Here is a 22,618-nt window from a genome sequence, read left to right as displayed (position 1 = left end):
ATTTCCTCATTAAAAAAATACAATTCTGAATTTTCTTCCCATTCTCTCCAACAGCTGTTGAAAGTAAATTTCCACGTAAACCTATCAGTTAACCATTTCTCACCCAGAGACCTCCTTTCCTGGATTGTTCAATTGGATTGATTGCTTTCAGTCCTATTTAACTGCTTTTGATCTTGGACTTCCCATTAGCTATCCACTGTGTAGGATCTTCTTACCTAAATCCTGTGTGTATCAGTCAGGGTATGCTAACTGCTGAAATGAACTACTCAATGATTTTAGTGGCTTTAAATAATAAAATAGTATTTCACATGCACTTCTTATCTAACTTAGATCAGAGTGAGGACTCAGCTCCAAAAGCTGAGACTGACTCTGCACTATGGGGATCTGCTGACATCTAGATTCCTGCACAAAATTTTCTACATGTGCCTGGCAGTCAAAAAAAGAGGAAGAGTATGGAGAAAACTAAGACATCATTGAGGATCAGATCTGCAATTAACATACCCCACTTCTGCCAACATTCACTGAACCTCAGAATTTTGGAGATGCTGCTTCAATGCCTTAGCAACTAGTATTGTTCTTAAGAGCACTGACGCTTTTTCAATAGTTAATTCTTTCTGTAGGTTGTGTGTATGTGTGTGCGTATGTGTGTGTGTATATGCGTATAAATTATTTGAAGAGTTAGAAGGGCCGTGCGCAGTGACTCACGCCTGTAATCCCAGCACTTCGGGATTGAGTCACAAGGCGGGTGAGTCACAAGGTAAAGAGTTCGAGACCAGCCTGGCCAACATGTAGAAACCCCGTCTCTACTAAAAATACAAAAATTAGCTGGGCGTGTTGGTGGGCTCCTGTAATCCCAGCTACTCGAGAGGCTGACGCTGGAGAATTGCTTGAACCTTAGAAGCAGAGGTCGCAGGGAGCCGAGATCGCACCAATGCACTCCAACCTGGGTGACAGAGTGAAACTCTGTCTCAAAAAATAAAACAAATAAAATAAATAAATGCTTTGAAGTCCATACCTCCTTTAAAACATTTTTTGGTGTTATGTATTATACAATGATGTGCTGTAGTGTGGGTTTTTAAAATTTATTTTAATACTTAAGAGTCCCTTTCTATTTAGAGGTTCAATTGTTAAGTTCAGGGAAATATTCAAGAATGTATTTGAAAAGTCCTTCCTACTTCACTTTTCTGTCTTGTATTTCAGGAACTCCTTCTAAAAACGGATTAATCCCATAATTTTCTGTTCTTTGTCTACTATTGTTCATATTTCCCTTTGTGTTTGTCTGCCTAGATGATTTTCTTGACCCTTACAAGTATTCTAAGAATATTTTATTTTGACTATATTGTTCTACCTTTGATTTTGATTTTCTTTTTGATATTTAAATAATTTTAATCAAGTATTGCATTTGCCCTAATCACAAGTCAAAACTCCTCAGTAAGTTATATAATATACACAGATAAATCTTGCCTCCATTTCTGCTTTCTCTGCCTTGTTCTTTCTCTCTCCCATATGTAGTAATTATTATCAATTCCATTGTTACTTCTCGTAAATAAAAGCATATGTGTATGTCATTTTGGGGGCATATAAAGAAAAAGATTGTTATCATCCCAAATCCCACCTAAAATTCTTAAGTTAGTTTTTTAGATACACTGTTTTGTACCTTGATCTTTCTCTTTATTATAAGCTGTAGATACGCCTAAATTAATAGAGGAAGACAATTTTTTATTCTTTACTGTGGATGTACAGTACCAGTATACATCAGGGTTTCTCAACCTCAGCACTATAGCTACAGTCAATCTTTGGTATTTACAAGAAGAGAGAGGCAATATTTGTTCCAGGACCCCCTACAGACACCAAAATCCCTGAATGTTGAAGTCCCTTTTATAAAATGGTACAGTATTTGAATATAACCTATGCAAATCCTTCCACACATTTTCAATCACCTCTAGATTGCTGGTAATAACTAATACAATTAAATGCTATATAAATAGTTGTTATATGGCATTTTTATTGGTATTATTTTTATTGCTGTATTGTTATTTTTTATTTTTAAATATTTCAATTTGTAGTTGGTTGAATCTGAGGATGTGAATCGTGCTGATATGAAGGACTGATTATATTTTGTACCAAATACTATTTCTTGTGAGGAGTTTGAAGGTACATTGTGGAAAATTTACCAGCCTGTACTGACTAGAGGCCACTAGGATCCTTCCCTTCAATTATGACAATCAAAAATCTATCCAAACATTGCCAATTATATTGTAAGGAGCAAAATCATCTCACATTGGTATAGATCATCTCACCATTGGTATAGATATGACACTTGTTATTTATTTATTTATTTATTTATTTATTTATTTATTTATTTTTGAGAAAGAGTCTGATTCCCATCACTTAGGCTGGAGTGAAGGTGATCTCGGCTCACTGCAGCCTCAACTTCCTGGGCCCACGTGGTTCTCCCATCTCAGCCTCTTGAGTAGCTGGGACTACAGGCCCACACCACTACCACTATATCCAGACAATATTGTGTGTGTGTGTGTGTGTGTGTCTTTTAATAGAGACAGGGTTTCTCCATGTTGCTCAGACTGGTCTGGAACTCCTGGGCTCAAGTGATCCACTCACCTTGGCCTCCCAAAGTACTGGGATTACAGATGCGAGCCAGGGTGTCCAGCCAAGTTTTGTTATTGTTGTTGCTGTTTTTTTCTACAGTTCTCCTGTTATTGGGCATTTGTGTTTTTTCCTAACTCATTTTTCAGTACAAATAGTTCCATTATAAATAATCCTGAAATACATGTTTTTATACCTAAACAGGTAAAATAGATGCTTGTGAGTTGTTAGCCAGCTATGTTTTTTTGTTGTTCAAGGTTCTAATATAAATATTCTTATCTGTACTGGGAGCCAGTTGGTGCATCTTGAATTCCCATTAATACTTCCAATTCATATTTAAATTGTTAAATTTTTATTTAACAGTGCTTTGCATTATATAACTTTTCTATAAGCTGAAAGTCTTGTTCTCTTCCACATTAACAAATTTAAGTAATTTTATGAACTTCTTTAATCATAGATATACCTACATGCAGATATACCATGGTTTGGTTATTGTTGTTCTTGCTGTTGTTGTTTTCAACAGTTCTCCTATTATTAGACAATTGAGTTGTTTCATATATGTATATGTGTATATGTTTCATATGTACATATATAAAACAACCCAATTGTACATATATACACACGTATGTGTATACATAATATATATTCATGAATATATATATATTCTTATGTATATACAAGCATCTCTATGTTATATATGTGCATTTGTGTTTGTTTCAACATACAAAATTACTTATAATGATATGAATATTAAATCATTTCAAGACTTGTATTTTGTTTTATTTTAGGATATATGCTACAAGATATATGTGTAAAATTACCATTTTGAAAGTTAACTGAATTGAAATTTCCATTTAGTTAGGCCACCAATTTGCTCTTCCATTTAATCTTTTAAATTTTAAGGGTTTTAAAAATATTTAAATGTTTTGTGTAAAACATTAAAACATGAAAAACATTAAATTTTTTAAAATCTTAAAATCAAAATATGTTTCAAAAGTCAAATATACAAATAAGGTATATTTAAAGATTTTAGATCCTGTGTTTATTCTGTTTTCTATCTTTGCCAGTCATTTTTGCTTGTTAGCTTTGCTTTATTTTTCTATGTAAAACAAATAAATATGTATGTACTTATATTTCTTATTTTAAGTAACATGATATATTTTTCACACTTATTTTTTCCCGCCTTTTTTCACCAAATATATGCTAAAAATTGCTCATAGCAGTATGTTAAAATAGTCTCCAATTTTTTTTTTTTTCTTGAGACAGGGTCTCCCTCTGTCACCTAGATTGAAGTATAGTGGTTCTATCATAGCTCACTGCAACCTTGAACTCTGGACTCAAGTGATCCTCCTGCTTCAGCCTGTGGAATAATGGAGACTACAGGTACATTTCACCATATCTGGCTAATTGTTTAAAAAATACATATACTGTAAAGACTGGATCTCACTATGTCGACCAGACTGGTCTCAAACTCCTGTCCTCAAGCAATCCTTTGGCCTTGGCTTCCCAAAGTGCTGGGTTTACAGGCATGAGTGACTGCTCCCAGCTGCCTTCTTGTTTTTGACCAGTGGTTAGCGCTCCACCATGTGGTTCTATCACAATTCATTTAAACAGTTTGGAAGGGAGTATACATGAAAACATGGGTTCAATCTGCCATTTGTATCTGAAGGTGTTGCATTGGTTTAGGCTTACGTTGCAGCTCTTTAGTAGTTCTCAGGTGTATCAAATATGTTTGAAAATATCGTTTCATTTCTAAATATAATCATTTTAAACAGTAACAAAACAATTAAAAATGACAGTAAACAATCTGAATTCAATGGTGGAAAAATGAATTGTTAATTCAGAGACTGTTCTCATCTAGGAGGGTAAGAATAAAGACAATGTGTCAATATGATGATAGTTAAATATGCCTTGACTACTGTGCAAAAAGAGCAGAGGCTTTTCCCTAAGGATGGGGAATAATGGGAAGAATTACATATATCTACTAATGTGCTTACAATGTTTAAAGAAAAAGAATTGATCAAATTGGTTAGCTACTAATACACTCCACTAATAAAATTCAATTTATGAATCAAATTGGCTAATTATAACTTTAATTCTAAAAATAGATGATATCCTCCCACATTGTCTTATAATTGTGTCAATATGTTTAACATATATGGTAGTCAACTTGGTATTTGTATTAGGTTTCTCTAGAGGGACACAACTAAGGGAAGAGAGAGATATATAAAGGGAAGTTTATTAAGTATTGACTCACACAATCACAAGATACCACAATAGGCCTTCTGCAGGCTGAAGGGCAAGGAGAATCAGTCTGAATTCCAAAACTGAAGAACTAGGAGTCTGATGTTTGAGGGCAGGAAGTATCCAGCATGGGAGAAAGATGTAGGCTGGGAGGCTAGGCCAGTCTCTCTTTTCACATTTTTCTGCCTGCTTATATTCTAGATGTGCTGGCAGCTGATTAGATTGTGACCACTCAGATTAAGTGTGGGTCTGTGTTTCCCAGCCCACTGACTCAAATGTTAATCTCCTTTGGCAGTACCCTCACAGACACACCCAGGATCAATACTTTGTATCCTTCTATCCAATCAAGTTGACACAGAGTATTAACCATCAAAAGCTTTAGACCACTTATGGCCATTCTTCATTCAGTGTCACAGCGTAAAGATACACAGATCTCACACTAACATTTTTGCTAAATAATGTAGATTGCTGGTGTAAGTTTTACTTACAGTGACAATAATAAAATAAGACTGCTACTCTTTTTTCCTCTCTCTTTTCAAAGTTTAACATCACACGGCAGTTGTTTGTTTAAAAATGGTTCATTGTGCACTGATTACCAACTTGTCTGAGTCCAGTGAGACAGAAGACCAACGTAAGTTGGTTACATAAAATGGATTTATTACTTACAGACAAGCAATAGAGACAGCAGAAATGGTTTTCCAAAGGCCCAGGAAAGCTGCCTAGGGTTGATGGAGTCTTGTCTGCACTTGCTCCACTTGAACCACAACTGAGGAAACCTAGAAAGTAACCTGCCCTAGGTTTTATACCCCAGGAATCACATAAAGTGCTGAGCTGAAGCGTTGAAGAACATCTTATTTCTAGGGGCGATTGGAACAGTCTGGTCAATCCCTCCTTATCTCAGGATTTAGCATTCCCAGCATGTTCTACAGTTATTCCCAAGAACTACAAGCAGAAAATAGGGAAGAACTGGGTTGATCCAAGCTCACATGGAAAACTGGCCTGTAGTATAAAATACTCTTCTCTCTCCTTACATAAATTCTTCATTTTCAGGTTAGGCAGCTTCTAGCTGCATAGTTATTTTTCTGTATTCTTTCAAAAACCTCAGTTTCTGAACCTCTCTGCTTCTGTGGGATATTGCAAAGCACTGAATTGTCCAATTTTAAATATGTTTTGTATTTGTTTGTTTTTATGTGTTTCTGTTGTTGCAAGAAACATCATTGGAACACAAGTGGGTAATTATATTAGATTTCAATGAAGAGAATATGTTAATATAGAAAGACTTTTATTTGCTGAAAAGGCAGATGAAAAATTTGCAATCAATGTTAACTTGACATAAGGTAGACAACTGCATAATATTCTTAATATACAGTTCACTGACAAATCAATATATAATGACTCAATAAGAAAATTGAAAAGAATATGAACAATTTATAATGAGAAATACCCAAATGTTTCATAAGCAAAGCATATGGGAAACCAACATTCAACTTCATGAGTTACCAAAGAGATGAAAATTAAATGTGAAGCCCTATTTTTTTACTAAAATATTAAAGTGATTAAAATGACAATAACACCCTTAGTGAGGGTTTAAGGAAGTGGAATTTTCTCTTATATATTGCTAATGGGATTGTGTATTAGCAATGTAATTCTGGATTGAGATTTGGAAGAATGTTTCATAAGTCTTAAAATTTGTGCTCATCTTCAGCAAATGATGTTCCAGTCAATAAACATCTTAAAGAAATAATAATGAATGCCTAAAAAATATTTATAAAAGAAAGTTTATTATTCTCAACAATTAACAGGGCCCCCATAAGCCCAACTTCCTGTTATGCCCTGTGTGTATCCCTTCCACTTAAGTGTGGCTGGACATAGCGACTTGCTTCTGATAATAGGATACGATGAAAGTGATGGCTTGTTTTGACTTCTGAAATTAGGCTTTGAAAAATTGTGATTTCTATCTTCCTCACACTTTTTCTCTGGCTCTTCTTACTACTTGGCTCAGATGAAGCAAGTTGCCATGCTTTGCATTTCTGGACAAGGAGACTCATGTGTCAAGGAACTGAAGGTAGCTGCATTCTTCCAAACATTCTTCCCAATCTCAATCCAGAATTATATTGCTAATATGCAATCCCATCAACAATACATGAGACAAAAGCCTACTTCCTCAAACCCTCACTAAGGGTATTCTTATCATTTTAATCACTTTAATATTTTGGTAAAAAATAGGGTCTCATGTTTAATTTTCATCTCTTTGATAGCTACCAGCCAACAGACAGTGAGGAACTGAAGCCCCCAATCCAGCAACCCAAAAAGAATCACTAAGATGGCTTAGAATTGAACCATGCTCTAACTGAACCTTCAGATGACTGTGACCCTGGCTGACACCATGGTCTTAGTCTTGTATGGCACCTTGGTCTAGAGAACCCAGGTTATCATACCTACATTCCCGACCCACATAAACCATAAGACAATAAATATGGGTTATCTTAAGCTACTGAATTCTGAGGTAATTTTATATGTAGGCATGGAAAATTAATAAACATGCAAAATGAACTTGCTATATAGATGAGTGAGAAAAATGTGCTCCAAGTAATAACAAGGCAATTTATCATCCCAGTTTAGGTATAAAAACAACTACTCATACACACACACACACACACACACACACACACACACAAACACATGCACTAAAAATGTCTAGGAGAAAGAACATCAATAAAATGATAACTTACTATTTTTGAACTATAAGATAATATCTGATTTTAAAATCATTTTCCTGGATGTTTGTATATTTTTCAACTTTATAATAATATATTTATTTTAATTCTGATATCTAAGTGAAAAGAGGAAAAAGAAAACTCAGAGGGGTAGTAGAACAAAACACTTCTAGAGTCCAGCTCTCAACACGTTACTTGTACTTGGAAATCAGTAATTCTGGGTGAAATTTATCATGAATTTACCAGGTATTTCCAGAAATTTCTCAAGATCAAAGAAACTTTGGGTATTTTCTTATGTACTGATATCTGTATCTATGGTAGACATTGTTTTTTGTTTTACATTTTCAGTTTAAGTTTCATCAACATGGAATAATGAACAAAAGGAGCAATTATGCCTAAATCCAGGCAACGTAACAGAAACAGTAGATAACTAAGGATATTTCACTTTGATTTACATAATTGTTGAGCACATTATCCCAAGAGGGAAATGATCAATGGAAGGGGGCTGGGGAAACAAGATGAAACTGTGTGATGAGGCCTCTCGGAGTGAAAACATCAACAGGGCACCCACGGAATGGTTGCTTGCCTGCTGCAGAAAGGTCACTTACCAAAGCAGATTAGTTTAATATGCCAAACCTATTTCATGCTTTAGTTACATTCAGCTTCTCTAAAGGTCTATATTATGAATCATTTGGTGCACTATAGACATGCTAGCTTGAGACTGAACAAGAGATAACATACCCTGGAGCTGACACGATCCATCTTTTTAATATGTCTAATAATGGAATAGTCAGACATAATGAATTGTACCATTTTATGTATTTGTGAAACTGTAGACTGATTTGGCTGTGCAAGGCTTTCTCTCTTGTAAATTTTTTTTCCGACCCTTATCCCTAGTGAATATGAATGTGGTATCCCTGGAAGAAAAGCTGTGAAAGCAAAGGACAAATTTTTTGCATATGTTATTAAAATAGAAATAGCAAGAATTATTTCCTTTGATGTTTCTAAGCAAAAAGAATTGATTGAAAATTATTTATGGTAGATTTGATAATAAAAGGAGGTCACTACAGTTTAGTAGTTTAATTTTTGGTCCTCAGAGTTAGCAGCCCTGAATTTGCTGTTTAGTTTTAACACTGGCTATTTAAGAAAATTTTGGATAGTGCATTTGAAACACTTCATGCAGTATCTGGCACTGAACCCAACAGATGTTACAAATGTGTGCATCTATTTATCTATATATATTCTCATTGTTGTAGTGAATTCTTTTAGCATCATCATCAAATATTCATTTAACAACTACCAAGTGCCACGCAGCAGGTCATACATTAAGATTACCTCTTTAGGCCTGTTGCAGGGTACTTCACACCTATAATCCCAGCACTTTTGGAGGCTCAGCTGGGCAGATCACTTGAGGTAAGGATTTCATGACCACCCTAACCAACATGGTGAAAGCCTGTCTCTACTAACAATAAAAAAAAATCACCTGGCATGGTTGCGCATGGGACTGTAATCCCAGCTACTCGGAAGGCTGAGACAGAAGAATCGCTTGAACCTGGGAGGCAGAGGTAGCAGTGAGCAGATATCACACCACTGCACTCCAGCCTGGGCAACAGAGAGAGACTCCATCTGAAAAACAGAATAATAATAATACCTCTTTATACTAGTTGTGCCTACTTTTAAGTATATAGCTTAACTTTGTCTGTAAAGTTATTTGTTCAGTTCTGATTCCAAAGGTTCTTTATACAGATGTATTTCTGAGTTGATTTTGTTGGTTGGGGGTTCTTGGCTTTCATTTTACATTCCAGTTATGTTCTCAGGGCATCAATTAAAGTTAAATTGCCAAATTTCTTTCCTCTGAAAGAGCACAATGTATTTAAAAATGTAGTTTCTATAATGTTTATGCTTCTCTGTGTTACCAAAGCGCACGTACTTAAATGATTGCTAATAGCAATTTCTGTGCCTCCTCAGTTTTTCTTTTAGACCTTCTCATGAAAAGTATTAAATAAATTAGAGGGAAAATTACAAAGATACTTGTCATTCCTCCTTTCTGAAAGAAAAAAAACCCGTGAAAGCTAGTATTTATTTTGGTACTGGGAAAATCCCTGAAATTCCATGTGGCTGCCACATACGCTGTATTTATGCCAGGACACAGTGAAAATGCACCTCTTTTGAAGCATATACTCATAGATGCTCTACCTGATTAGTCAGTGAGCAAAAGAGATAATTTTTTTGACAAGAACTACCTCTTGTGAAGAGGTTTTGTAAGAACTTTATTCTTTTGATCTAAGCCATAAATAAAACAGAGATCTAAGTCTGATATTGTCTCACATATGTGTGAATAATGGCTGTTTTGCACTTCAATGCAAGATCTTTCAGTGTTTTCATGAAAAAACCCAGTCCAAAGCACTGCAATCTTGAGAGAGACAGAAAGAGAAGACCACCCTGTAGTATATCTAATGCAAAAATTCTGGGACCAGAATATGGGAGGAATTTCTAGAAGCTGTAACTGCCTTCCTATATGTAGCAGACAGTTAGAGCTGAGCTGTGTGGTAAGAAGAGCACTGGATTAGGATAAAGAATCAGGCTTTCAGTCTAAGTTCCACCATTAGCTTGCTTTATCAAGTTTGCTATCTGTTTAACTCTTATACCCTATTTTCCTCACCTGTAAAAAAAAATTAAAAAGAGGCCAGATAAGAAGACCTAAGATTCAACTCTGATCATGTACTCTGATTTCTCTTGCCTCTGTGTTTTCTAAATCTGTAACGCATGTCTCAGCTTTTGTTTTGGAAGAGAATAAAGATTCGGTTCATAATTTATCATCCATTCCCATGAATTGGTCAAGGTTCTCTGGACTTCAGTTCTCCATAAGAGCCCTGGCTGTTGCTGAAAAGGCTTCACAGTTTTGCTCAGGTTTCTTAAAAAGTTTCTTTTTGGCATCCTTATAAGTTTTATTTTTCATCCTCTCTTGGCACCTCTCTGCAGCTATGGAAACTCTGCCTAGATGTTTTCCTGTACATCAGGTTGCTTCAACACGTTACTCAGGATGTGCTGAAGGTCAGCTTCCCGGATTCATTGCTCAAGTACACTATCCCAGCTGACGGGCCTGGGAGTCCTCATCAGCAGGGACTATACTCAAGCCACTTGATCATATTAAACTTGTTACCTCATTTTATAAATGACCACTTTTTCTTTCTTACAGAGGTATTGTGAGCACCAGATGAGACAACTTATCAAATTTCAAGTAGTAGACTGTTCTCCAAAATCTAGAAAAAAAAAAAAATAGCTAACTCTATGACATGACAGGGTGTCTGATAGTAATCATGGGCTTTTTTTTTTTTTTTTTTTTTTTTTTTTTTTTTTAAGTGGCAATACCAAAATTCCTGCAAGTAGTCCCTAATATCTATTGATGGTGAGTGCAAGTGTCACGCCTTGTTAGGAGCATCACTTGGCTTGGATGCATAGGTCTCAGTGAGGCTGCTAGGTGGGGTGACTTAATCACTCACAAGAAAATCAATGTGCTAGTCATTCTGACTTTGAAACCAGCAGTCTGTCAACAAAGTACTATAATCAACTTATACACATTGCAAAGGCCACAGAAACTTTTGTCAGGTATTTTTAGTGTGTAGAAATATGAAAAACAGTCTTCTGGCAACTTTAAAATAAATAAAGCTGTATTTCAACTTATGAATGACATAGTCAATTTCCAGATGTTTTAGCTCAGAGAATTTTTATAGGCTCTGAGTTGGCATAAATGTAGGCTCATGAGATTTCAAAAATACAAATTCTGAAAGATATTTTTTACCCTATTGAAGAATAATGTGCCTTCAAAGGAGGAAACAGACTAAAGAATCTTCATGATTTTAAAATTTATACCTTCTCTTCCCATTGTACAACATTTCACAAATTAAATAACTTATCTTGATAAAGTCACAGTGTATTATAGTCAGTAAGATAAAAAATAGGAATTCTTAGAAGCAGCAGTATGCAATAAGAATGTCCCTGGTGTACATGTGTTAAAAATGTGTATTTGTGTAAATGTGTGCATGTTTTGATGGGTTTTCTTTGCTTTATTTAGATAGTGCTTACATGAACCTGAAAAATCCTTAGAATGGAACAATGTTTTCTTTGCTGACCCATACTCGGTGTTGCTTAGAATTCTGACAGACTGATAATTCTAATGGAAACCTGTACTAAAAATGTTTTCAGAAATCACATAATTAAAATGTTTTGTTTTTATATTTTTTTCTGTTTATATATTTATTTTTTCTGTATCTCTACTAGAGATATAGATTTTATTTTTCTATATTTCAACTACATGTCTGGTATACTACAATATATATTGTGAAATGAATGGACAAAAGATAAATCTATAAATATTTCTTTGAATAAGCAAACAAATAAACAATTGAATAATAAAACAAGTTTTACCTCTCATAGCTTGTATTTCTTGGATTTAATAATTTTCTCATGACACTTACCTTTAATTTAGGATGATCTACTGGGATACCATGGACTTAAAAATCAGCAACCACACAAGTAAATCCAAGTTTCATCACATTGTATAATCTTGGATATAGCTCAGTTCTACTTTTCCATTTTTTTATCTGTAAATGCAATAATTCTGACGTTTTCATGTTTCTCTAAGATGGATTGAAATATCAAATTATCATCACCTAGCTATGTACGAGGCTAAATCTCAATAAATGCATATTTTTAATCATTTCAAGTGCCAAGACATCTAAGAAAAGCAAAGACTTCCAAAGGAAGACAAGAAAAAGAATAGCTAACTTTTATTTGGATTTTCTTTCAAGGTATACCAATTGAAAAGGGGCTGAATAGAATAACTTATAGTCCCATCCCAATAGCAATGCTCAAATCATACTTAACATCATCTAGGAATGATCCCAGGTCTAATTTCCAATTTTTCATGGCTACTCCTCCCTATGCTTGTATTGGAGTTGTTTCTTTTATTCACTAAGCATAACTGTGTCAGAACATATTTTCTTCTTATGTTTAATTTTCTCTTCTCTTAAAAGTAGACACATCACTATTTAGTACTGAGACCTCAAATACTGAATTAAACAGAGAAATGGTTAATAATAAAATAAACAAATATTAGAATATCATATACTTATTACTATGGTGATGGACTCCTTTCTTTCTGTCTTTCTTCTAAGCTGATAAATGATGATGTAGACTGAAGCCATCATCTTTAATCTTAAGATTGGACTTTACCATTTTCCCTCGCTAGCCAAGAACTCCTTTGTGACCCTTCTTTCAGTGATGACTTGTAGATTCTACCTTTCAAGACTTGATTTCTTTCCAGCTTAAAGATTCCAGCACTACAGAGAGTCATTTCTGTCAGTTGAGTTGGTTACTTGCATGTCTGAGGCCACCAGAATGGTGACTTATTTCATAAGCATACTCAGTTCAAAAGTGGACTTTTTTGGCATTTCCTCTTGAATACTCTAATTTATTTTGTTGATAATTAATATTATCATTTATTGCTGGGAGGTATATTTGCATACAGCAGCTCACATAAAGTAAAAGGGAAATAATATGAATACTGACCATAATAATTGACATAAAAACTGAAAAATTATTTGTGTAAAGTCCTTAGACTAACTGATTTTACAACTTAATATGAACAGAGAAGAAACTATTTAATTTGTCACTTAGCTATTAGAAAAAAAGAAATATATTTTGATTCTAGAAATCTTGATTATCACACTGAAGTAAATAAAATATGCTTATAATTGTATCCTTGTTTTATTTCACAGTTAAAAATTAAGTATGAAATATTTTTATTGTATTTTAAAATACTTTTTAGACTTCCTACTATCACTATATTAAAACTAGATTTGAATATTTATATCATACAAAACAAGAGAAGTCAGTGGGCCTCCAAATCTTTCATCGCTGTATGCAATTCCCCTTTCCAGGCAATTTGCAGCTCTTAAGCCTCTTCTGTGAAGAAATTCTGAAACCATGACAGTTTCCATGGTATTTATATTTTAAAGCTGAAATAGAACTTACAGTGGTTGATGAACAATAGCCATTGGTAATACAAGGTTTTGAGGGTCTTAGGGCTCTTCATATGGACCTTTCAACTTTTAGTTAGCATGGTGCTTCTGCAATTGATCTTTCTGCCCTGCACATGTCTTTTTCCAGTGAGTTAGTTTTGCATAATTGTAAATAATTTGAACTCAGAAGTAGAACTCCAGAGCTATAGTTTTACAGCAATTATTGGAAGAATATTTGGGCACAACAAACTCTGTAAATTCATGCTCACATGGTCTTGTCGTTTTTTGTTCATCCTTTTTTTCAAATGTCATTATCTCTTTGCTAATTATAATTACTGTACTCTAAACTCTTATCACTCTGAGTATTGTTATCTGTGTACCATTTCTTGCTATTGCTGTAACTCCCAAAGGGAATCTGCTAAAAAAGGAAAAAATTCTCATTTGAACAGAAGCCATCAGAGCACAAAGCTGGAATAATATTGCATAAGGTAATTAAAAACAAATAGATAATGCCTTCCAGTGTTGCAGCAGAGCTTTACATATTACCGTAAGCGTTTCTGTATGAAATCATTAGAGAATAATAATCAAGTGCCGATTTTGAACTTGTGCAATGACATGGTGCCTAACACTCCCTGGATCATATATTGCTTTTGCAATCAATTTGGTACTTATCTGAGGCTATTAATTTTTCTTTTTCTGTTCTCTTTGAGTAGGTTCAGCACCACAGTCTTATTAAGGCTAGGGAAATAACTTGAGATTCTGGGAAGAAAAATAAATAGTAAGTTCCAAGTCGCTTAATTTTCCCATACGTGTATACTTTATTCTTAAATGATTTATGCTGTAAACACCTTGGGAAACTCCCTTTTTCCCATAAAATGATTTCTTATCTGACTCAGAGACTTCGTGTGTGGTCAGATAAAAAGAATAATCTAATTCTTTGAAGTCAGAAGACACAACCTCGTACCAGACTAGAGAGTTCAAATGCAATGCACGCTTTCCTTTATCTTTCAAGTGAAGAGGCCAGGAAATGTTTTTTTTTTTTTTTTTTTTTTTAATGATACAAGCTCCCATTCGCAATTAGACATTTACTCCAACTTCATCTGCCTTCCTAGCCTCTTTGTTTTGTTGTAAGGATATTTTGCAATAGAGCTATAATAACTGAAAGCAAACTGGGCATCATTAGACCAGAAAGGGTACTACAGTAAACATTTTGCCTTTTCAAAGATTCATTTGTGAAGAACTTCACCCCAATGAATTTTCCATCAGTAAATTGCTACACATTTCATGTTATCCTCACAGAATTCCTGTTTTCTTTTAAAGGGCTGTGACTTGGCCACTGGAGGTGGTGTCGGAGAAGGAGGGCATGAAATACATAGGTCATTTATTTAATTATTCTAATTACTTCCCTCTACATTCTTCCAGATGATTCACATCTGTCCATGAAAATAAGGAGTGTCTCAAGGTCCTATCACATAAGTAAATCATGTATCAAAGTATAGTTTGTTTCCAAATATAGCTGACTCTAAAGGAAAAACAAATTGAAAAGAAAAATCTCTTGTTGGAATGTGAAAGAAGAAAAAATGCTGCAGACGTCCAGGAAATACCATCACTAACATAAAATAAGAATCTTTTTTCTCTCTGTAAAGAATCACGATTCTCTCATTGCCTGTAGCTCCAAGTAATATTATTAGTCACTGTAGAAAGTTTTTATAAACTCTGTCTTAACAGATCTTGTCTGTTACTTCTATGTATCTGCCTGCCTCAATGTTTTCCCCCTTTCCTTCACATTCCAATGAACTCCTTTTCATTTTTTTTTTTTTTTTTTAACATTCCAACATCTTTGAATAGAACCTTACTTTCAATTGAATCCTAAGCAGGGGTTTCTAGCTCTTCTGTCCTGGCATTTGGCCCACAAGGAATACTTCCCTGAGGGCTGGTGCTTTTGTTGAATGGGGGAGGGAAAACTTCTTCTATATTCCATTTCTTTACTCTCTACTGGGGCAATTTGCCCATTGCTTTAGTCTACAGAGAGAGAGTTTGGGTGACTGCCACTTAGGGTTTCTCCCAAAGGGCCATTTTCCCAGAGGGAGCTGAGCCTGGGAAAGAAGCAAGAGCAGGATTCCCTTTAGTTCCAGAGTTGTGAGCTTTTTTCTTTACTTAGTTGTAGAAGAAATACTGCCAACCTGCCACCTTGTTCCTTTTTTTCTATTACTATTTTAAAACAATTCTAAATATAGTAGAAGATTCCATTTTTTGGCAAGAAGTAATGTAAGGAACTTTTTCAATTGTGTTAGGAAGAAGGCAATGTTGATGTGGTGATTGGTACTGTGGCTATAAAATAATGACCATTTCCTGTCCAAAAATGTTACTTGGCATGGGTTTCCAACTCTGGATAGCAAGAAGGGATTAGGGAAGCTAGACGTCGGCAGGTCTCCACAATTCACTGTACCCATTATCAATTTTCTCTGTCTCTTCAATTTCTATAACTCTAAATAACTTGACAGTTCTATGTAGTACACACATACAGAGATAAATAGATATAATTAATCAAAAAAAAACCCACGAAAAACAGAAAATACATATTTAAGGCAATATTCTCACAACCCTGCTGTCAAATACCATTCCTTCCTAGTATGCTTTGTTTAACCTTTGGGATATTTTTTCCTGAATTTGTTCAATGCTTTTGAATGTATATACACAAACATATAGAATAATTTTAGTTCTATTAATATCATTTTGTGAACATTGTTCTGATTTCTTTTTCTTTTTTTGCCTAATCTTATATCTTAAGCATTAAAAAATACATTTTCCTCATTGTTTTTAATGCATTTTGTCAACGAATATAATACATGTAATACATTATCCGTTCTCCTTGCTTTGTTTACATTATTGCAATTTCTACTACCTTTCCTCATTAATTAGATAATTTTAATCATTTCCTATAGGATGCACAAGTTTCCCAGATATTTTTATTAAACATTGTTATTTGTTGTTAAACAAGTCCTAAAGACAGAGGATTCCACACAATTTCCTATTTGATTGTTTTTTTTTAAGAGGGAGCAATAACTTATGAATGATTTCTCTAATCAGACATTTCTATAGGCTATATTAATAATCTGAAAAAACTCAAGGGAAGTCCAAGTGACTTGAAGTAGAAATTAATCTGGCTTCTTCATGTGAAGGTGTTCTCCTTTTATAGAATTTGAGATATTAACAAATGTCAATCAATAACCTATTAAATGTATGTCCTTAATTTGTACATTTTGTGTGAAGAAATATTTTTCTCATAAAACACAGAAAGATTATGCATTCAATATATATGTATTAAGTTCCTAAAGATGTTCAGGCATATTACTAGATGTAGGGCATGCAAAATAATTAAATTCTATTCCTAGTTTCACAGTATAATGAGGAGACACATGCATAAAATTATGTTTTAAAGTTATGGATATGAAACTAGAAAATATCCTAAGAAACACTCGTTCTGGAGAAGTCAGAATCCAGACCTGGAGATGCCACGGAATTTATAGAGAATAGATACATTTAGAGTGGTGCTTGATAATTGACACAACATCTGGGAGAAACCCTTGTGGAGACACAAGGTGCCAAGGTTTGTCATTACAGGAATTTTAGGGATTTGGAGGGATATGCTTAGATGACCAGAATAGAAGATGTACAAGGTCCAATCAAGGGCATGAGCAAAAGGAAGAACTTTTTTTTTTTTTTTTTTTTTTTTTTTTTTTGAGACGGAGTCTCGCTCTATCGCCCAGGCTAGAGTGCGGTGGCACGATCTCGGCTCACTGCAAGCTCTGCCTCCCGGGTTCACGCCATTCTCCTGCCTCAGCCTCTGGAGTAGCTGGGACTACAGGCGCCCACACCACGCCCGGCTAATTTTTTTTTTTTTTTTTTTTTGGTATTTTTTAGTAGAGACCGGGTTTCATCGTGTTAGCCAGGATGGTCTGGATCTCCTGACTTCGTGATCTGCCCGCCTTGGCCTCCCAAAGTGCTGGGATTACAGGCGTGAAGGAAGAACTTTTTAACTGAAAAATAAAAATAAAAAATAAAAAATAAGTAAAAAAATAAAAAAAAAATTCCTCATTGATCTTGGAGAGACTGTTACCAAACTTTTTGCCAATGGAGCAAAATAGAAGCAGTACCAATCTATGGTGACCTCAGGACAGAGGAACATCCAGACAGCACTGGAATCTGGATCATTTCTGGGTGGAGAGCAATTGAAACAATAGCAACAACTTCAGCCCTACTTCTTGGTTTGTGAACTACTGTCATTCCACAGGCTGAGCAAATGCCACAGGAGGAAGTTTCCTCCTGACACCAGAAATTTCATACAGGGATCAGAAGATACTTGAGGATGAAATTCAGCAAACAAGAACAAAACTAATGGCACTAAACCTGAACTCATCTGAATAAACACAAACTAAGATCCAGACTTTCACCAACATCTTTCTCCCAGAAATTAATAGACACCTACTCTGAAAACACAAAAGGAATATGTAATGAGCTTACAAGGTAACTCTATGTGTCTTGGAACATGAGAAAGAAAAAAAAAGAAAAGAAGGAAAGAAAGAAGAAAAGAAAAAGGAAAGAAAGAAGGAAAGAAGGAAGGAAGGAAAGAAGGAAGAAAAAAGGAAAGAAGGGAGGGAGGGAGGAAGGGGTAAAAGGAGGGAGGAAGTGGAAAGAAGGAAGGAAGAAAGGCAGAACGGAAAGCAGGCAGGCAGGCTGGAAGGAAGGAAGGAAGGAAGGAAGGAGGGAAGGAAGGAAGGAATCTACAAGCACAATGGGAAATGAACTAACAAAACTATTACTTATAAAACAGTATTTTGTTAAACATTTTCGTAGAGGTAAAGGGAATTGGAAAAATAAAGCAGTAACAAGAAGTAATGAAGAACAAAATAGAAATGATGACACCAAAACATAATTGTTGAAAAAGAACTCACTGGGTGAACTGAATAGCAAACATGTTAAAAATAGAGAAAATTGTGAATTAGAAAATTGGGTTAGGAAATATTAGGAAGGGATAATAAGATAGGATGTGGAAATTGTTAAGGAATACAAAATATAGAAGTAGAAGTGCCTGCATCAATCAACATGGATCTCAGATGGAAAAAAAAAGAGAAATCAGAGGAAATAATGTATTTATTTAAAAAAATAAAAAATTATTCTTTTCATAGATAGAAATGCAAGAATATTTTACAAGAATACATAGAATGCTATGCAGAATAGCTACAAAAATATTTATCCTTAGACCCAATATAGCAAAAATTTCCGGATGTCAAAGAAATAATCAAAGAAATTAAAAAAAAAAAAAAAACCTTCAAGATGAAAAAAATAGATCTGTTACAAAAGGGTAACAATCAAATTGACATTAATCTTATAAACTGTATTGCTGGAGTGAAAAAACAATAGCTATATATATAAGCTATATATATACAGTGTTATATATGTAAGCTATTATATATAGCTTATGTACTATACTACATATAGCTTATACATAGCTATTAATATATATAAGCTATATATATGATATATATCTTATATTATGTCTTATATTTTATACTATTTATATTTTGTATTAATTTACTAAGGCTGCTATAACAAAGTATCACAAACAGGGTGGCTTGAAGATATGTATTGTCTCAAGTTCTGCATCCAAGATCAAGGTGTCATCAGGATTGGTTCCTTCTGAGGGCTGTTAGGTTATATATATATGATATATATAGAGAGAGCTTATATATATTTGTATTTATTTATTTATTTAAGAAAATAACCTAAAATCAGAATTTTATATACAGGTAACTCATTAAAATTGAAGGATTAGATGAAATATTCCCAAATGTATCAGGCTTCAGTGAATATTGCATACACATATTTTCTTTGATAGCTGCAAAGAGGATTCACTCTGGCAAGAAAATAAAGTCAGGAGGAGGAAATGAGGCATAAGAAGTAAGAATGAGGTACAGTGATTGTTGTAAAATGACCAATCACAAATTATTTTTGAACTCTAAACTCTCTAGCAAGATTTCTTTGAGGTTTATAAATAATTTGCATTTCAGATTTTATACATGCATATATATACACAAACATACCTACATTAACAAAATTATACATTATATGTATATACACAAATACATACACTGTGATTATGAAACTAGAAGTGATTTTTTATATTGTATGTTTATGTATATATATGTGTACACACCATACACACACACACACACACACAAAATGTAAAAAATCACTTTTCTAGTTTTTTCCCTGATAATTTTAAGCCAGCTATGGACCACCCAAGGTCTCAATATGATATTTGAGAAAGAAACACTGAAGTTTTCCTGGGCTAAGATGCACAGCCTGACTGTGATATTTTAAATAAATTATCATAAAAATAACCCTTAGTTAAGAAGTCTTTCTAATTACATTTTCACTGGTTTAAATTAATAATTACCCTGGTGACACATTAGAGTACTTAAGGCTAAAATTTTGTTGTTAAATATATATCATAGTAGGAAATGTTTTCAGAATAATAGAATTTGATTCTGCTATATTCATCCAAACAGAATTGCAAGCAGTGAGAATAAAAGTTTTGTCACAAACAGATGATTTTTCTTATCAATAATATTATACTTAAAAAAATGCCATAACAACTATCTTAAAGTATGTATTTTTAATGAATATTGATAATTATGTGATTATAATTTTATTTATACGCCATTATTACTTACAAATAAACTTATTTTCTAGAGACTTTGTTAAAGTAAGCTTTTATATTAAAGCATATTATGGAGACAGAAAATTACACTCATTAACTGCAAGAATGGTCACTGAATTCTCAAAGTGAACATACCTGTGTAATAATCAACTCCATCAAAAAGAGAGCAATGCCAGCACCCAAAATCTTCTTATGACCCATCTTAACCAGTATGATTTTCTGAATTACTTCACTGTATATTAGTTATATGCTCTTCAGAAATGTATACAAACAGAAACAAATAGTAAGTTTATAAGAGATCTGATTTGTTTGCTCAAAATTTTGGTTTGAGATTGACCCATATTGTTAAATGTAGTTTGCTAAATTTCATTGCTGCATAGCATTTTGATATTACTACATAATAATACATTTACATTTAATTATTGGTAGACATTTAAGTTCCTTCCAGATTTTGGTTATTATGGATAACACAATTATTAACATTATAGCACATATTTTCTTGGAGCACTGACACCTATATTTTTAGGGGCAGAATTACTGGATCATACGGCACATGTAAATTAAATTAGGAGATAATGTTTCTATGAAATTACACCCTTACTATCAGTGTATGAGAGATACAGTGCTAAATATTCAAAAAAAAAGCAAGACATTTTTATTTATTTTTTTTACATTTAGTCATTTTGGTCCATGTGCACTAATATCTCATTATGCCTTTCACAAAAATTTCCACTGTGACTAATGATGTTGAGCTCTTTAAAAACATTCTTTCGCCATTTGGAAATTGTTTTATGTAAGGTACTTATTAAAATCTCTTTCTTATTTTTCTATTGTGTTGTTTATCTGCTTCTAACTGATATTTAGGAAATATTTGTGTATGTTTTTTTCACTTTTAGGTATTTAAATGTAGACTTCCTCACTGTAGACTTCTTCTTTGACTTTTTCCTCTTAACTATTACTGAAAATACTTAATGTTGTTCAGCTTACCAGTTTTTTCATCTGTGGTTAGTGATATACGTGTCTGTTTAAAAATTCTTTCCTGAAGCAAAAGTCATGATTTTCTTCTATGTTATCTTTTAGATATTTCTCTACCTTATATTTTATACTATTCATATTTTGTATTAATTTACTAAGGCTGCTATAATAAAGTATCACAAACAGGGTGACTTAAAGATATGTTTTGTGTCAAGTTCTGCACTCTAGAAGTCCAAGATCAAGGTGTCATCAGGACTTGTTCCTTCTGAGGGTTGTTAGGAAGAACCTTTTCCATGCCTCTCTCTCCCATAGCTCCTGGTGGTTTTCTGGCAATATCTGGCGCTCCCTTACATGGGGAAGCATCATCCTGATCTTTGCCTTCATCTTCACATGGTGTTCTTCCTGTGTGCCTGTCTGTGTCCACATTTCATCCTTTTATAAGGACACCAATTACATTGCATTGGGAGCCCACCCTTCTCCAGTACGACCTCATCTTAACTAATTATATCTGTAATGCTTCTATTTCCAAAGGAGATCAAATTCTGGGGTAATGGTGGTTAAGATTTAAACATATAAATTTCATGGGGACCACAATTCAATTCATAACATATTTTAGGTCCATTGAAAGTTTATTTTTGCAAATGATGTGAAGTGTTGCTATTTTTACCCCTGTGGGTATCGAGTAAATCAACATTACTTATTGATAAGACTTTTCTTTTCCACTACTTTGCACAGCAGTACTATCTTATTCATAAATCAAAAGTTTCTCTATGTTTGAGTTTGTTTCTGGAGACTGTTTCTTGCATTGGTTCATTTGCCTAACTTCATTATATCTTGCTAAATTCTCCTACTTTGTGCCTTTTTGGCATTTTCTTAGGTATTTTTTGCCCCTTGTGTGTGTATGTCTGTGTGTGTGTAGACTCAATTTGTCAATTTACATACACAAACACACCACAAATGTACTAAGGTTTTTTATTGTGATTAATTGAAATGAATATATAGATTAATTTGGGGAATATCTCAGAAATATTGACTCTTCCTTGAACATGACATATATCAACCTTTATTTGTCTTTTTTAAGTTATCTGAAAAAAAATTTATTCCCAGGTGTTGAACAGTTTTATGCTCTTAAGAAAATTTCAGGGTAAAATTTTTATTATCTACTTTTTGCTTGCATGTAGAATTTCCCATGCTGATCTTTTCTCTAGCTGCTATTTAAGTTTGATATTAACCCTAATAATTTATGTGTTAATTATTCTGGATAGTCTACATATACAATTATGTCCCCTGCAAAAATGACAGTTTAATTTTTTCTTTCCATTTCTTATATA

This window comes from Papio anubis, chromosome 2, assembly GCF_008728515.1.
Source record: "Papio anubis isolate 15944 chromosome 2, Panubis1.0, whole genome shotgun sequence".
Lineage (NCBI taxonomy): Eukaryota > Metazoa > Chordata > Mammalia > Primates > Cercopithecidae > Papio > Papio anubis.
Note: the sequence above shows the minus strand (reverse complement) of the source record.